This window comes from Hemicordylus capensis, chromosome 3, assembly GCF_027244095.1.
Source record: "Hemicordylus capensis ecotype Gifberg chromosome 3, rHemCap1.1.pri, whole genome shotgun sequence".
Classification (NCBI taxonomy): Eukaryota; Metazoa; Chordata; class Lepidosauria; order Squamata; family Cordylidae; genus Hemicordylus; species Hemicordylus capensis.
The window spans coordinates 182,096,558-182,113,961 of record NC_069659.1 but is presented as its reverse complement, the minus strand read 5'-3'; the positions used below and the strand labels follow the sequence as shown (position 1 = coordinate 182,113,961).

Sequence of the window (17,404 nt, the reverse complement as noted above, 5' to 3'; positions counted from 1 at the left end):
ATCTGTATACCACACAGGACTGGAGGAGTCTCGGGCAGGCTATGGGCTGGCTGCACTTAGCCCTCGGCCCCTAGCCATGGCTGGGAGGAGATAGAATGGGATGCAAGTGTGCCACATGCTGGCCACACTCAGCCCTCACAGCCCAGTTGTGCTTGGCCGCCTGGCACTGCGTGGGCCAGCAGCAGGTGGCAGATCTTCTGCTCATAATTGAGAGGATTTGGGGGCCCAGGGGCTGTGAGGGACCGGACTCCCACCTGGAAGTCTGTGAGAAAGGCGCTTCTGCACACACTCCAAACAGAGAGGCAATTAGGATTACATCCTCACACAATTAAGTGCAGGCGGGCCCTCAGTGTGATCCCAGTCCTGATCATGTGTGCTGGCAAACATCTCGTCCAAACAGGCCCAGAGTAAATCCACTCTCCAGAATGGATTTCATCCTTCTGGCAGTCTGAACAAGGATATTCTTGGGGAGATATATTTAGCCCCTCAAAAAACTCAGAGATTTGATTTATGGGATAGACCTTAGAAGTGAACTCAGTACAAGTTTTCTTCTCATGTGTGCATGTGTGCGTGCACACACGCCGAGTTATGTGGTAACCATTTTTTTCTGTGATGTTATCCCAAATGGCTGAGAATGTAGCTCGACCCGTGGAGTTGTTTAACTTTCACAATCACTTGGGTCTTTTTCTAAGCAATTGGCACTATGGGGAAAGAAATGAACGGGAGCATAGCATGAACAGATCAAAATAAGAACAGGAACATATAGGCCAATATAGTCTTTTAAAATTATCCCCACAGATTGAGACTCACATCCCCATTTCCTGCTTGCTACCAATTTAACACTAGAAAGAAAACTGTGAAACCAAAATGTAAAAAACGCACAAGCCAAGCTGAAGGGGAAATCAATGTATAATGATAAATATCATTCATATCACAACAGAAGAACTACATGGTAATGTGATTAGTATCACTTGGTAATGAGGTATGAACTTAGCTGAAAAACTCCAAGAACAATTACGACATAAACTGTACTTTTAGATCTCTTGGTAACTCTTTAGCTTAGAAAGGGAAACTAATCACATAATTGCTCTCCCATTACACAGTAGTTACCATGTAAAGTAGCTGGCACTCAGCTAACTAATCAGGTATGATTACAGTTTTACAGCTCAAGTATTTGTGTCCTGCTTTCTAAAAAAAATACTCAAAAAGCTTTTCTCCATGTTGCACAAAACTATCTCTGAAATAATTTCACAACAGATAAAAGGCCAGTTTCTACAGTCAGCAGAATTATATGGTGACCTCTTTCCTAGACAGCACTATTTCAAACTTCTGGTGGGGGGTATTCATGATTGAACGCTTCTCTCTCATATTGAAAAAAAGAAAAGAAAGCTCCATGTGCAGAGAGATTCCATAAACCTAGAGGTAGTTATGTATCAGTATCATCTAAATCAATGGAATAAGTTGCTCTTGTGAGTGATATTAATCTCATTGGCTAAGATATAAAGACCTAATTTAACTGTATCCAATGACAGAGGTATGGCATTTTTACTTTTAAGCAGCAGCAAGAGTGTAGGAAGGTTGAAGGTGGCCCTGGGACAAGATTTAAGGATAGGCGGTGGCACCTCCTTCCTTCCTTGCCATCATTGCTGGTGGCCACTTGCTGACCCACTTACCTGCCTGCCTGCCTTCACCACCAGCCATCTGACTGGCAGCCAGTGGCATAGCTAGGGGAGGGGGGTGCTGTGTTCACACCCTCCCTGGCAGCCCTTCTTCTTCTTCTTCTTCTTCTTCTTCTTCTTCTTCTTCTTCTTCTTCTTCTTCTTCTTCTTCTTCTTCTTCTTCTTCTCACCAGCTGCTTGTGACTTCACACACAAGGCTATGGCCAGAGCCCTGGAAGGGCTGTGCAAGCACTCCGGAGCTCCTTCCCAGCCATGCTCATTGCTGGTTGCACGTATCGTGCATTCTCTCCCTCACTCAGTGGGAGGGAGAGAACAACCAAACCACATGCAGCCAGCAATGGGCAGGGCTGGGAAATGAGAGCTGGCTGGAATGAGGGTTGAGGGGTGAGTCAGGTGGCCCCCAGGAGCTGGGCAGCTCAGGTTCTTTGAGCCCATCCATCCATCCATCCTGCTAACTGGGCAAAGAGGCACCTTTTACCATGGTGATTCTCTTTATTTAGCAAGGGGGGAGTAACTATCCACCCCCAGCACAGTACTTCCAGTGACTGTTGCTGGTGTGTGTCTTATGTTTCTTTTTAGAATGTGAGCCCTTTGGGGACAGGGAGCCATCTTATTTATTTGTTTGTTATTTCTCTTTGTAAACTGCCCTGAGCCATTTTTGGAAGGGTGGTATAGAAATTGAATTATTATTATTATTATTATTATTATTATTATTATTATTATTATTAATATAGCTCCGCCCCTGCCAGCAGCCTTTGTCACTGATGCTCGGTTGTCTGCCTTCGCTGCAACTGCACCAACTCAGTGTGATGATGTCCCTGATCTGGTGCAGCTTGCAGATACCAGTGAGAACAGACTTCACTTAAAGGGGCTGCCTGTTCTTGCTGGGAGCATGGCTTGGTGACATTAGAGAGTCAGTGGTAGAGTGCCCAGGGAGATTCAGGGCAGGCGACTGGTGGCCGTGAGGCAGCAACAGGGCTGAACTCCATTTCTCTGTTGTCCTTTTGCCCATATTGCAGACCCCCCATGCAATATCATAAACTGCTTTTGGGACTGTCTCGCAGTTTCAGAAAAGGATTGCAGCCTGGGGAGCTTCTCTTCAATGGCTTTCTTAACACACAGAGCTACTCAAGCCGTTCATTGAATCTAGGCCAATGCTTTCAATCGGAAATGTATTCTGCTGCTGTTGTAACTCCAGAGTGGCCTAAGAAGCAATCACAAAACAGCAGTGTGATCCATTATGGCAGAGTCCCAGACCCCTGGGGAGAGAAGGTTCAAATATAGCACTGATGTCTAACCTCCATTTGGACACCCCACTCTATTAGGGCTGCATATTCTGGATGGTGGGGGGGTCACTTCAGTTTGGCTAATTTTAAGATTATGATGTTTGGTTTCTGTGTTTCAAGATGTTGGACTTCAAAGGTAATGCTCTTTAAAAACTTAGAATCAGACATTTAGGAAGTTTTGAGTTTTGCCCAGTGGCTTCCCATTCACTTCAACAAAAGTGTGTGTGTGTGTGTGGGGGGGAGAATCTGAGAATGGCTGACATCCAGAGTAATGAAGCACTTGAAGAAGGATATTGCACTAGTGCAAAACAGTTTTGCTAGCTAGCTATGCTAGGTCTGGAGCTTGTGCTCAAGACTAGTGTTGCTCTACCCTAAGCATTCTGCAGCTGCACACCTGCAGCACACCACATTTGTTTTAATGAGGACATTTGCACAAAAGTGCTTTAGCACAATCATGCAATTCTGCAAATCCCCATTTTTAGTGCAACATAGCTAGCTTCTTGAGCTAGTGAAGATTTGCTCATTCTATAAGCAATTAGTTGCTTTGGATATCAGCCATGATACTGTGTAAAACCCACATAACTGTGTGGAATGCTCCCATCTCATGGGAGACAGTAAGCAGTCCTTTGTGTTATGGTTGCAGATTTAGATTTAGATTTACGGTTTAAAGAACTCTTCAGTGAAATGCACACTGCCTGATTTATCTCTAACAGTTCCAAATTTGTCTTTCTCAGGCTACAAATGTTGAAGTTCTTTGCCTCGTTTGAAAAGAGATAATGATTTGGCAGTAAAAGCAAAAGGATAACAAGTAAAACTATTTCAACAGAAGTCTAGGAAACAAGACGGAAGAATATCTGTAATAACCCACCTCTCTGTCTTCTATAGCCACACTGAATATATTTGCCCCTTTGCTAGTATTCACTTTTATCTTGTTTGATTTTTTGCCATTATACCAAAGAGTAAAGAAATGAACTACTATCGTCATTGTCTTATTTTCAGGAAAAATGTTTAATAAACTTAAGCTCTAAACAACATAGCATTTGTTTTACCTTTTTAATGGGAAGAGAGAGGCTTCACACTAAAGCAAAGAATTCCAATCCAATGAGGAGATATCACCTGTCCATCTCAGACAGCATAAGTCAAACTGCAATATGAGACTGCCTTTGAAATAATGGCCAACATCCTGCCGCAGAGGAACAACATGCACACTTGTTCCATGCCAGAGTAAAGCAACATGAGTGCTGATGTGGGGGGATTGTTGCTGATCTCCCCTTTCCCCTGATGCATCCTATGATCTCTGAAAATGTCCCTGAGGGCTTTACAACCCTCAAGAACATATTTTTGGTGTTCACAGAGTACTTCAGAAGGAAGAGAAGATCAGCAACAATCCTTCTCTCACATGAGCACCCATACTGTTTTGTCTACAAAAGTCAGTACTGGCCTACTTGCAATGCTGACAAAAAGGGGTTGTGGTGGTTAGGCAAGTGCAAATAAATTGAGTTGGATTATCTCCACACCTCCACTGGTGCCCCATTTGTCTCCAGGCTTGGTAGAGGAGGCTCTGCTCTTCTTCCTTATTGGCGGTACTGCTCCTAATCACAATTCCCTCCCAGGGCTATTTCAAGCATGTCAAGAAGGAACAGAATTGCCATACCTCCACTTTTTGTCCCATGAGTAGCTGTGCTTTGTCTATGCTGCAGTGCTGACCTCTGTTGCTGGGAAAACAAACAGTTCTGAGTCTAAGGTAGTAGGCTGAGATTCAGACAAGCAATGTGCTCATGTAGCAGTGCTGAGATCCAGACTACTGCTTCTCCATCAGATGAAAGGGACTATTTTCTTTTCCCTCTGAAGCCCACTGTGTCTCATGAAAATATGTCCCTGAGAGTTGTCTAACCCTTTGGGACATATTTTCATGATGCACAGTGGGCTTCCCTTTCCCCACTTGTACAATAATGCAGCAGTAGTCTGGATCTCAAAACTGCTGCATAAGTATCGTGCTAGTCTGGATGTCAGCCATAGATACAATGTAACCCCTGCTCCTTAAGGGTTAAAATATTAGATGCTATAGGGCACACATTTTCAGTGGATCCAGAGGCCCTGAAGGAGAAGTTCTCTGCCAAGAAAGTTCTTGTGAGAGTAGCTAGTTATCTGATAGGTTTGTACTTCATGATTTTAGATTACAGATTACAAGCTCCCTTCTGGGATTCAGAAGACGTCAACTCTTTCTCCTTCTGTTATTGTGGATGTACAAGAAGTGGAGACTGCAACAGAAGATTGTGTCTCAGCACCACCCTAGAGGATCAGAAATTCAAAGAAACTGTGAGATACCAGGTTATGGTTGAACACTTGTGAGAAAAGCACACAAAACAAACAAAAAATCTCAGTTTAGGACACATGCATCTGAACAAGCCTCTGTACTGGGTTTTCCAGAGAAACTAAAGGTTGAAATACAAACCGTTCACATTTCATAGAAAAGATTATTATAATATGCACCTTTCCCAGAAATTTCTAGTAATTTGGGTATCTCAGTGTATCTTATACCAAATTTCAACTTTCAAGTGAATGTTGAGCTATTTTAATGCCCCACTCAGGTGACCTCTGTAACAATTTTGATGGTAAAAGCATTATTGTGTGGGGTGAGGGGTGGATCTTCCCTGCTTTTTAACCAATAGTAGAATTTTAGGCCAATTTGGAGAGCCTGCATAGGCAAAAGATCTATAGGAGATTCAAAGTAAGTTAAAAGATTAGCAACATTTCTCAGGGAGCTGTCTACACTGTCACAAGCTAAGTGTCTCTAATATACACGTGTCTTTCTTTTATGAGCAAACAAAATAATAGCCATACCAACAATTCTCTATTTTTGATTTTTTTAAAAAAATTAGCACTGCTGAAAAGGGAGCATTTTTAGCACTTCTAAAATGTCAGTGAAAAACTGTGAGTAGTTTCAGCTCAGCTCTAATTACAGCACCTGCTCATATCTCAAGCTATCCTGTGCCCAGAAGTCTTGAAAAGCTCAATGAAAAAAGTGACATAGTAGGAGTACAAATTGTAGTGTGAATCTGCAGAGAGAGAGCGAGAGAGCATGCACACGAGAGAGAGCATTTTATGACTTTATTGCAAGTTATCAGCAAGTTATCAGATCCTTATATCTGTTATTCTGATAAAGAGATTACCGAACAATTGCAATTCACAAACCTTTAATAGGGGGGAAAGTGCCAAGATCTTTCTCAAAACTGGTAATCCTTTTCTGGCAATGTCATCCTTAAAAGACATGAAGAATATTTAATAACCGAAAATGTCACCATATACCTTGGAAAGAGCTAGGAATTATGTCCTCAATGGCCAGCTAGAAAGCAAGGTACACATTTGCCAATCACTCCTTTGATGGTCTGAGATTTTATACACACCATCCATTGAAAAGAAGAAACTGAATGATTGGTAGGTGACATTCTCATTCTGAAAGGGAAAAAAGGACAGTTAATAACAGTTATGGCTGCTACCTCAAAAAGGCACTTTAAGTGAATGGTAATTCACAAGGTAGTAATATGGCTTCTCTGTCTTCAGTTGCTGTGATGAACAGGCTTTTAAAATTACAAAGGAATAACTGAAACTATAGGAACTGTTGTTGCCACTCAACAATTTTTAAGAATTTTAAATGATTTAAAATGTTCTATCCCTTTCTTAGAGACGAGTGCTCCTTCACATCTTATATTTTAAAGACATGGGGTAACTGTTATAGAATACATTTCTGTCTCAGAAAACAAAGAAATAGTTTATGTGAATGAATAATACCTCAGTGTCCTCCTGCACAGCCAAGGAGTATGCCATTGCAGGTGTGACACTACTCTCATCATTCCCAGTGGAAATAGCATCACAACTGTGAAGATGCACCTCTCAGTAGGCATAGAGCAGTGTCACCTCTGCAAGCAGCACAGGTGTGCTATAGAGTAGCTCACAAGGGGTTCTCATGCCTCTCTCTTGGATCAGTGTATGCATGTAGAGATGTTTATGTGTTTCCCAGAATATGGGAAATTCCTATATCAGGCAGCAGCAATATAGGAAGGTGCTGAAAGGCATCATCTCATACTGCGTGGGCGAAGGTAATGGTAAACCACTCCTGTATTCTACCAAGAAAACCACATGGCTCTGTGGTCACCAGGAGTCGACACCTAGTTGACGGCACAACCGACAGTGATATTAACACAGATTTTCATACATTATGTTCAATGCACATATGGATACTATAGTTCCTATCTGTACCCTGTATTTGAGGAAGCAATGCAATCTTGTTCACTTTTAAAATGCATGTACAACCATTCACACAAAAATATGTATATGTATACAGATACCTGTATGTACACATACAAAATAATGTATGAATAGGGCTAGGTCATCATTTGATGACTGCAGCATGAAGATGACACTTGACCAAGCTTTCATATCCTCTCTAAGTCAGTGCTTTTCCATGGATCAATTAAGGGATCAGACACAAGTGTGAACTGGCCTGTAGAGTTGGAATAGAACAAAAAAAACCCCCAACCCATTCAACTTCCTGCTCAAAAGGCAGAACAATTCATCCATCAAACTCACTGATTAATTTACACAATTTAGACCAAAATGTGCCACAAGCACAGAGCAAGTTTTCACTAGAAAGGTATCTGCAAAGCAAATAGCTTAAGGTAGCTCAAGCAAATGAACCAAGGTACGTACAGTTGCAGAGAGCAATCAGTCACTCAGCACTAGCTTGAGAAGTGCCAGAAGCCAGCCCACAATCTCAGCGTTCTGACATTACTGAAGTGGTTCAGGAAGGATAGACAGATGGTGCAGTGAGTCCAAAAGTGCTAAAGTCACATCCGAAGGGTCCTATGTAGCAACAATTCTGTTGTTCAGTTACTTGTCGCCAAATAGCAAGCATATATGTCTAGATTATCCAAACTACAGGAATGCAAAGATATCACACTTGGAGTTAGTATAAAAATAATGTTGCTTAAGTCACTGAAAGTACTAGGGCACTGAAAAAAAATGTGATTCATTATCATTTTTATTTGTTCTTTTATTTTTTTGTCACTAGCTAAATTACTTTTAGATAGTAAAACACATCTCTGGATACAATCCCTTATATTGGCAAACTTCAAGTAATAACCAAATGAAACACATTGTTCAAAATCAATACTGCATTTTCTACAGCTTTCAAGCACATGATGAAATACTCAATGGAATATGTGCATGCAATTGTTGCACCACATTAAGCTTTCATGTTTTATTTAACAAAAAGCAAAAGAGAGAGAGAGAGACCTTGTCAAGGGTGTAAAATGTGTTCCAAGAGAACCTGTATATGTTTTTATTCAAAAGTCTTTTAATTTAAAACGTGTGTTAGACAGACAAGCGAAATCCTAGTGTGTCATGCCAGGCCCTCTAAGGCTACATACACAATTAGAATACTTGATACCCTGATGTCAGAAACAAACATTTTCTCCAGGACTGGTTAATTATGGATCATGTAAGAGATAAACTCCCTGTTGTATGGAATTAGGGATTACTTGCTTTTCATAACCAGAAAATGCATCCCACACATTGCCAACTGAGCCATTCATTTTTAGAAGCACTGAAAGCCAGCAAAAATACAGATGAATGGGAAAATGTTGTTCATTCTCTGATTTCTACTCACCCAATAACATTCAGTAAGATGTCAGAGCCAAGGGACGCGGCAACCATGCACTAGGGAGGAAGAGTGTCACACTTAGCTCATATTTTGCTTTGATCAGCAGACAAGGTCCTGTTCAATACTCTCCCTTTCCTCCAGGTGAGGTCTACCGATAAGACAAATTATATCCATTTCATAACTCTTTTGGAAGTATCTTCTCAGTGATGGAACTCATACTTTGTAAAGCCTGTCCAGGAAACACACAATGGATTTGTAATCTGCCACAGTCCTTGTCACAGCATTCTCAGGAGGCCTCCTTCAAAATTACTCTTCATTTGTAGACCACAGTCACCTTGCAATCTGCCAGGATAACCAAGAACCTTTCTCCTCTGATAGGTTGGGCTTTTACTCATGTAAATTATAATGACCTCAACAATGGATGTAGGCATTGTTCTTGAACATTCTTTTTCTTTGGAAGTATGTTCCATACTTCCTGGCATCATCCAGCAAACCTATAGCAGTAATCACCATTTGTGGGAGCTGCTTGCACATACTCTCATATACCCTACAAAACCATTCCACCTTCGACTTCACAGCCCATGAGCACCCTCTCCTGCCCCTTTCCTCAGGAGTCTGTCTGCCTGTTGGATAGGATCCCATGCTAAGAAGGTTCTCTTTAAGGGTCATGTTATTAAATCCCTCCCCATTTAATGTACAAACTCTAGCACAGTCTCTCTCTTTTTTTTTTAGAAATGTGGTATGAGCACTCCTAACATCTAGCTCATGCTGTGCTAGTCTCCATGCTAGTCCCAACGTTCAAATGCTTTTGCACAAGAGTGCAATACTTTTGGAGCTTAACTATAAGCACACTGTTAGAGTGGAAACATGTCACATGATCCTAGTGTTTTCACTCTAACAGAAGTGCAAGGAAACTCTGCAAGTATTTGTGCAAGTATGTCCACATTTCAGGATTAGTGCAGGGGCTGGCACAGCATGGCACAGCCTGTTCACATCGCTTCTGCTGCCTTTATGGGCCTGGATAATGTTTTTCCTGGACAAATTGTCTCACTTCTCTGGCAGACACTGAACGTTTTTTCAGACATTAAGGCTGTTCTCACAAGCAGCCTATCCCAGGCTAGGGCAGCCCCGCCTGGGTTCGGCTGATCATGTGCAGCACTAGGATCAAGGTGGATCTTAGCACTGCTGCAGTGCCTGACCTGCCTTTTTGTCCTGGCCTTTAGCCAGGGTTAAGGGTGCAAGCAAATCCTTAACCCAGTGGCCGGGAGTGTGTGTTTGCTCAGGCTTCTTGAAGCATGAGCAGACACAGAGATGAGCGCCTAGGGTGCCTGTCTGATGGGGGAATCACCCAATGCACTATGCTCATAGAATGGTGCACTGTATGATTCCCAGAGGCTGGGACACATTGTCCCAGCCTCCGGAATGCCACACAGCTCCTGGGAGAGCTGCTTGTGTGCACACAACCAAGGCACACAGCCAGGAGGTGGCGGGGGGGCAAGGAGATCATCTGGGGCGAAGCTACGTTCAGCACAGCCTTCCGCCTGCCCACTGAGCCAACCTCTGGTCATGTGAATAGCCTTATTCTGTTGTGGACACGTTCCTTAACCCGGCAGCAGGGATCGTGTGTTTGCTCGGGCTGCTTGCAGCCTGAGCACACACAGAGACAGGCACCTAAAGCATCTGTCTCATGGGGGAATCCATCACACGGTATGGGATTCCTGGAGGCTGGGATGCATTGTCCTGGCCTCCGGAAAGCCACACAACACCCAGGAGAGCTGCTCATGGATGTGGCCAAACTGTGCAGCCAGGAGGTGTCAGGAAGGGCCAGGAGATCATCTGGGTGGAAAGTAGGTTCAGCACAGACTTCCTACCCACCCACCCGCACCTCCGGTCATGTGAATAGCCTTATTTCCTCAGCTATTAGAATATTAACTAACATTCCATGACATCACAGGAGCTCAGCCAATAATTTATAAAAGCTTGACTGGAATATAAATAAGCACAAGTTTTAAAATTAATAGTTGAAGATGCTCTCTTGTATTTTGATAAAATATTCAAACACTAACATTTTCTGCTACAAAGCTTTTTAACAACAATAGAAACTTGCTATAGCTGAAATTGGAATTTGCATGTTTGTTTTCTTAATATTTTTGTCTCCATCCTAATGAGAAGAATCAAATTTTATATATATATATATATATATATATATATATATATATATATATATATGCCATTCCCTTCCCACCCAAACACTTTCCTGTTATTAGACAATGTCCACGGGACTTTATTTATGTGATCAATATGTATACAGATAAAGATTTTATTGATTCAATATGTGTGTGAAGTGCCTTGTCACTGGAAAAAAAGAGATAAATGCACCTTTATTATTTTCTAAACGAAACATTCGAAGAGCAGTTTTCCCAAGTGAGCAGTGATTGGGCTAATATGTGGTACAATATCTCCCTGTTTAAAATTTATACGGACATTGCTTCCAGTTATTAGATTTCAGTATTTGCTAGACTACAAATTGCATTATTGCTTATACTCATTTTGTTGATTTACCCCACAGTCCTAAAGATGTGTGCTGCTGCTGTAATGGCACACAGCATTACCAACATAGCCACAATAAAACCCTGTGTGAGGTAAATCCATTTTACCATTCCATATGTGGATTTCAGTCCTATCATAACAACTTACTACCGCACTCAAAACATGTTAACAGTTTGTCAACACATCTGTAGTGCTAAAATTTAATTGCTGTATAGGTGGGCCATCCCTCTCTTTATCCCATTCCTATCACAGCAAATGAATTCGCTGCCTAATAGGATGGATTTTCTGAAGGATTCAGTGGATGCACTGCATTCCAGATCCCCATATTTCAGGGGCCTGGAAAACATCTGCCTTCCTTCCTTTTTTGGAAAGGCTGAATGTGACAGCGACACAGAAATATGACTGAATGCCATTGTATAGGAAAAATAAGTAATACATACATACCTTTAACTTCTAACTATATGCAACAATCAAGACTGTTGTTTCATGTTGGTGGTAAACCTGGGTTTGTACCGGTTTTGACTGCAGGATGCAGGGGCGTAGCAAGGTTGGAGTGGCCAATGCCCCCCCCCTCACTGAAGTTCAGCTCATGAAGTAAAGAAATCTTAAATGAGGCTGAATAGTGGTAACAAAAAGCATCGTAAAAAATAACCTATGTGCCACAATAGAACGTCATCCTAAATTATTTTTTTAAAGGTTTTCTAAATTGTGGACAATGCAGGTCATTTAATGGTACTAGAGAAAGACATGCTGTTCTAGTAGCTCCAGGTCTTAACACTCACATCAATTTCGGGGCATGAATACAACTGAAGGAAGCCCGGGCGGGTGCGCAGCTGGGGGAGTCAGTCATGTGACTTGCCTCTGGCAGTGGGCCCCCAGACAACGGTCTCCCCTTGACCTATTATAGTTACACCCCTGACAGGATGGGGGCCCACATGACTGAAAGTTCCTCTGTAAAACAAAAACAAAACACTTCCCTGGACATAGAAAATTAGCATGTTTAGGAGAATGGTGAACAAGATTCCTTTCTGTTGCGCAGTGATTATTTTTTTGGAAGGAGGAGTAAAAGCTCTCCTTTTGGGTGCTCACACACCTTAGACTGCACTCCTAGATTCCTATCTGGGTGTGAGGGTGAATGAAGCTACACATTAGGGTAAGCATGTGCTTAACACCAACATGCTTATATTCTTTTAAATGAAATAGCAGCTGTATCAGGCCGCCTGGATTGGGATCACGAGGGTTTAGGGGACTTGTTCCCATCACAGTCCCAACTTGTATTCATGCCAATAGTATGAATGGGAGCTCTTTTTTATAGCAAATAGCAACTGCAGGAGGACTGACCCAGATCAGGACCATTGCAGGGGGAGCGGTTGAAGCCTCCTTGCTCCCTACCACGGTCCTGATCCACAAGGCTGGGACTGCTATTTAGTTTAAAAGAAAACAAGCACATCAACATTAAGCATATCCTTGCAATCATATGTCGTTTGACTCTAACTTCCATTTAACATGATGGGATTTTCATCCTAGAAACCATTCATAGGACTGCATTGTAAACCCTTAATAGGAATCAATACAAAAGAGAAATGAACACTCACAGGCGTTTAGAAAGACCACAAGGCTGTTCTCATGAGCAGCCAAGTCCGCGCTAGGGCAGCTAAGTCCAGACTTGGCTGCCCATGGGAACTTCTGAGAGCTGACCAGCTCCCTGCAGCTCCGCAGCAACAAACCTGGCTAAGAAGCCGGGATCTTAAACGAGGTTAAGAGAGTGAGCACTCCCTTAACCCCATTTACCTGACTGTGTGCCAGTACCAGCTGCTTTAAGTGCTGACTACCCGCCTGCCACTGGAGAGATCCCCACAATGCACTGCACACTTGTGTTGTGCATTATGGGATTTCTGGGGGCTGAGACAAAGTGTCCTATCCCCTGTGGCAGCCACAGACCATCTGGGCATGCGATCCACGCACCCAGACCCCTCACCCATACTGTCTGTGGGCAAGACGAGCTTCTGCTGCCTCCCCCACCACCCACCCTCAAGTTCTCTCATGCAATCATGAGAAAGGGCTCCGTAAGTTGACGTGATGTAGGGTTTCTCCTACCTATTTTATTAACACGTTTGCAAAACAATTATAAAATGTGTGTGTGCTTTAAAAAAAAAAAGGCAATTCAATTAAATTAACAACTAGGATCCAGTGATATCTGCAGGTCTGTTCCTGGGTAAATTGGATTTTTGGAAAGGACCACAAAGATATTTTGGAAGCCACATAGTACACATTTACCGTTAGAAAATACTACTTGCAATTGGTTGCATTTCAGCAAGTAATCTCAAGAACCATTGTTACATCTATGAAGTTCATAGATTTGTGGTAATTAAATGTAGTGTTGGACAGGTGTGCTACAACTTGAGAATCTTTTAAATGCATCCAGCCCATCATCATCACTGTGTGTGTGGTGTGTGTGCGTGTAATATGTTGTAGTCCTACAGGACAGAAAGCAAGGCAAGCTGTGGTCTTCTATTTACTTTTACCCGAAATAGACCCTGGTATACCTATGAGGTCTTTCAGATAATTAGAGGCAACATATGAGGAGAGTTAGTGAGAGTTAAGATAAACAACAGAGTACTTTTATTCTGTTGCTAATGGTTACGCTTGTGTATACTGATTAGTGCCACATAGAAGGAACTGGGTAACATGGTTTCTCTAAAATTCTAATTAAAGTGTTAATTAATTGCAGATGCTGTACCTTGATATAGTTAATACAATTAACCAAAATGGAGAGAACAATTTAGCTCTATTGTTAATGCTGAGGGCTTGGTGTTTCCATTTTTACACCTATCATATCATATTGTGAGATTATTCTAGGGGTATCAGTTTGAGAACTGCTACTTGATTCTGCCTATATAAATAAGAGTTTAGCTAAGGCCTTTTAATGTGCAACAGTGTCTACATGTAAATCTTCGAATTCTATATTGATATATGGGAAATAAGCAAAAGAAAACCATCAAAGGTTTGCTATAGTACCATACTTCATTCATTCATTCATTCATTCGTTGAATTTATATACAGCCTAACATAGAAATTTCTAGGTGGTGTAGATAATTAAAACATAATATAAAATAGAAAACATTTAAATTTCATAAAAAGATAAAAATCATAATATTTTATAATAGATAAAAACACATTAAAATGTAAAAATTTTGTCTCAGTTGAAGGCCTGGGAAAATAGGTACATATTCAGGGGCCTCCTAAAAACAAACAGAGAATGAGATGCTCTTATTTCAGCAGGGAGTGCATTCCAAGGCCCTGGGGCAGCCACAGAGAAGGCCCAGTCCCGAGTTGCCACCAAATGAGTTGGCGGAAACAATAACCGGAACTCTCCAGATGATCTTAATAGGTGACAGGGTTCACAACAGAGCAGGGGCATATCTAGGGTAGGGCAGGCAGGGCACATGCCCCGGGCGCTACTTGAAGGGGGCGCCATTTTTTTTAAATGAAAAAAATGGCCGCCGATAACAAAATGGCCACCATGCATGCTCAAATGGCCTCTGTGAGGCCCTAGGCCATGCCAGGCCTTGCAGAGGCCAATTGAGCATGAGCAGTGGCCATTTTGTTTTCGGTGCCCCCCCTTTTTAAACTATTTAAAAAATGGCCACCACACATGCTCAAATTGTCCTTGCAAGGCCCTCAACCCGGGATGGGCTGCAGCAGAGAATTAAGAGGCCAGTGGGGGGAGGGGGAATCTTTGCAGACCCCCCATGGCCTTTAGGAAGCCCCCCAAAGGGGCTACAGGTAAAAAAAATTTTTTAAAAATATTTAATATAATATAAGTCACTGTACACATATTCAGTTTCAGGCCTCGTGAATACTGAGCTGAAGCTTATGAGCTAGGATTGTATTCATTTGTTCTTACTTTGCTTCTTGTCATAAGTGAGTTACATGTGATGTCTTAATAATATGGCTATTCATGCTGAGTTTGTCTTTGAATCAGTGTGAAATCCTTAGTATTAACTCCCGCTGGGAGTTTCTTGCTCTCTTTCTCTCATTTTAACTGTCTTTCTGAAATACTAGAATATATTCCAAGCAGTGATACAGTTTACTCTGCATATCCTTTAATTATTTTCAGAGTATCTGGGAAAAGTCAAATTCTCCATTTATTTTTAAAACTTATGTAATAGTGATGCTACAATGCATAGTAGGGAATTAGACAGGCACTTCTGTTTAGTTTTCCAAGTACACCTCCACATAGTATTTGGGTATTTCATGAGCCCCAGCATACTGATATTTGTAGTTTTCCAGCATTTTTTGGTCTGCTAAATCCACTGCTAAATAGTTTTTGAAATATTAAAAGATTAACGAGCTTGACTTGTATTTTTCAGCTGATATTACAGTAAAGTTATCTGAAAGATGGGTGTTAGATGTTTGGACAGGGGCCGCAATTTCAGTCCTTGCCTTAGGTGCTGTTTTCCCTAGATACACCTCTGCAACAGAGAAGGCACTCTCTGAAATACCCTGGACCTAAGCTGTTAAGGGCTTTATAGATAATAACCAGTACTTTGTATTTTGTTCGGAAACATAGCAGCAGCCAGTGCAGTTCTTTTAGCATCGGTGTTATATATGGTCCCTTCGGGTAAACCCAGAAACCAATCTGGCTGCCACATTCTGTAACAATTGTAGTTTCCAAACTAAGTACAAAGGCAGCCCCATGTAGAGTGCATTTCAGTAGTCAAGCCTAGAGGTTACCAGCATGTGTACTACCATTATCAAATGGTATTTTCACAAGTTCAACAAAAGTCCTTGGAGTTTTGAGCTGGGGGGATGATGATGATGATGATTTATGATGACAATGATGACTAGGATTACAGTGAACCATTTTATTTATTTATTTATTTATTTATTTATTTTATTTTTACATTTCTATACTGCCTTTCGTTAAAAAGAAAACCCCAAGGCGGTTTACAAAAATTAAAACATACAATAAAAGCAGTAAAAACATCAAGCGATAAAAACATCAAGCTAAAAACATATAAACAAGCATAAAAACACGACAACAGATAACAGATAAAAACACAGAGAAGCCACAGTATTTTGCATAGGAATGTAAGTTGAGGATAGGTCCTAGCCTCAAGTGTGAGATATAAAGCCTTTTTCTGACATCTGAAGTCCATACAGTTTGAAGAAGTAGTTTTAATTTTGAGTCACCCAAGCCAGGCTTCTATGGATTCTCTGCAAAACCTGACCCAGATTATTCTCATACAGTACCCAGTTACAACTACAAAAAAACCATAAACTGGACTTCTAAATACTATGCGAAGGAACTTCTAAGTTCACACGGCAGGGGTGTGACACTGGTGTAAACAAGGGATGAATGAGAATAATGCAGTTTCATATACTTAAGCTTTGTTTCAGTTGGAGATGGACTGAATTAGTAAGCCATAGGTGTGTTGACTGAAAGAACAAAGAGAGAGGAAACACCACTTAGGTTTTCTGGAAGGGAGTTCTAAACAGCTTAAAATCAGGAGGGTCTTAAAAGAAAGGGCCTTTCTTAAAGAAAATGTCTCAGCTTGTTTCTTAGCACTGACTGCCAATTTCCAATATTTCCAGCCCCAGCAGAAGTGATATAGACTCCTATAGAGTCCCAAAACTTAGTGTGGCATGAGCTTTCATCATCAAGACTCTTCTGCATCATCAGAAGTGAACGGAAAATATGTTTGATCCATCATCCTGGGGCTTGTCTATTGATCATAAAAACATAAGAACAGCCCTGCACAAGGCCCATCTAGTCCAGCATCCTGTTTCACACAGTGGCCCACCAGATGCCTCTGGGGAGCCCACAGGCAAGAGGTATGTGCATGCCCTCTCTTCTGCTGTTGCTCCCCTGTAACTGGTATTGAGAGACATCATGCCTCTGAGGCTGGAGATGGCCCACAGCCACCAGACTAGTAGCCATTGATAGACCTGTCCACCATGAATCTGTCTAAGCCCCTTTTAAAGCCTCTAAGCCCCTTTTAAAGCCCTTCAAGTTGGTGGCCATCACCACATTCCATGGCAGAGAATTCCATGGATTAATTATGTGTTGTATGAAAAAGTACTTCCTCTTGTCAGTCCTAAATTTCCAACCCTTCAGTTTCATGGGGTGACCCCTGGAAAAATTTCTCTCTGTCTACACACTCCACTCCATGCATAATTTTATACACTTCAATCATGTCTCCCCTTAGTCGCCACTTTTCCAA

At 41.7% G+C, this 17,404-nt stretch overlaps 1 long non-coding RNA gene across 1 annotated transcript; it reads right to left on the bottom strand.

The window, feature by feature from the left end:
• Positions 1–6,304: 6,304 nt before the first annotated feature.
• LOC128349095 (uncharacterized) lies at positions 6,305–8,955 on the bottom strand. Its single transcript, XR_008318552.1, has 3 exons — positions 8,634–8,955; positions 7,676–7,828; positions 6,305–6,421 (listed from the first exon to the last, which is right to left on the bottom strand). It is a non-coding gene; the product is annotated as an uncharacterized LOC128349095 (long non-coding RNA).
• Between the last annotated feature and the right edge of the window lie 8,449 nt (positions 8,956–17,404).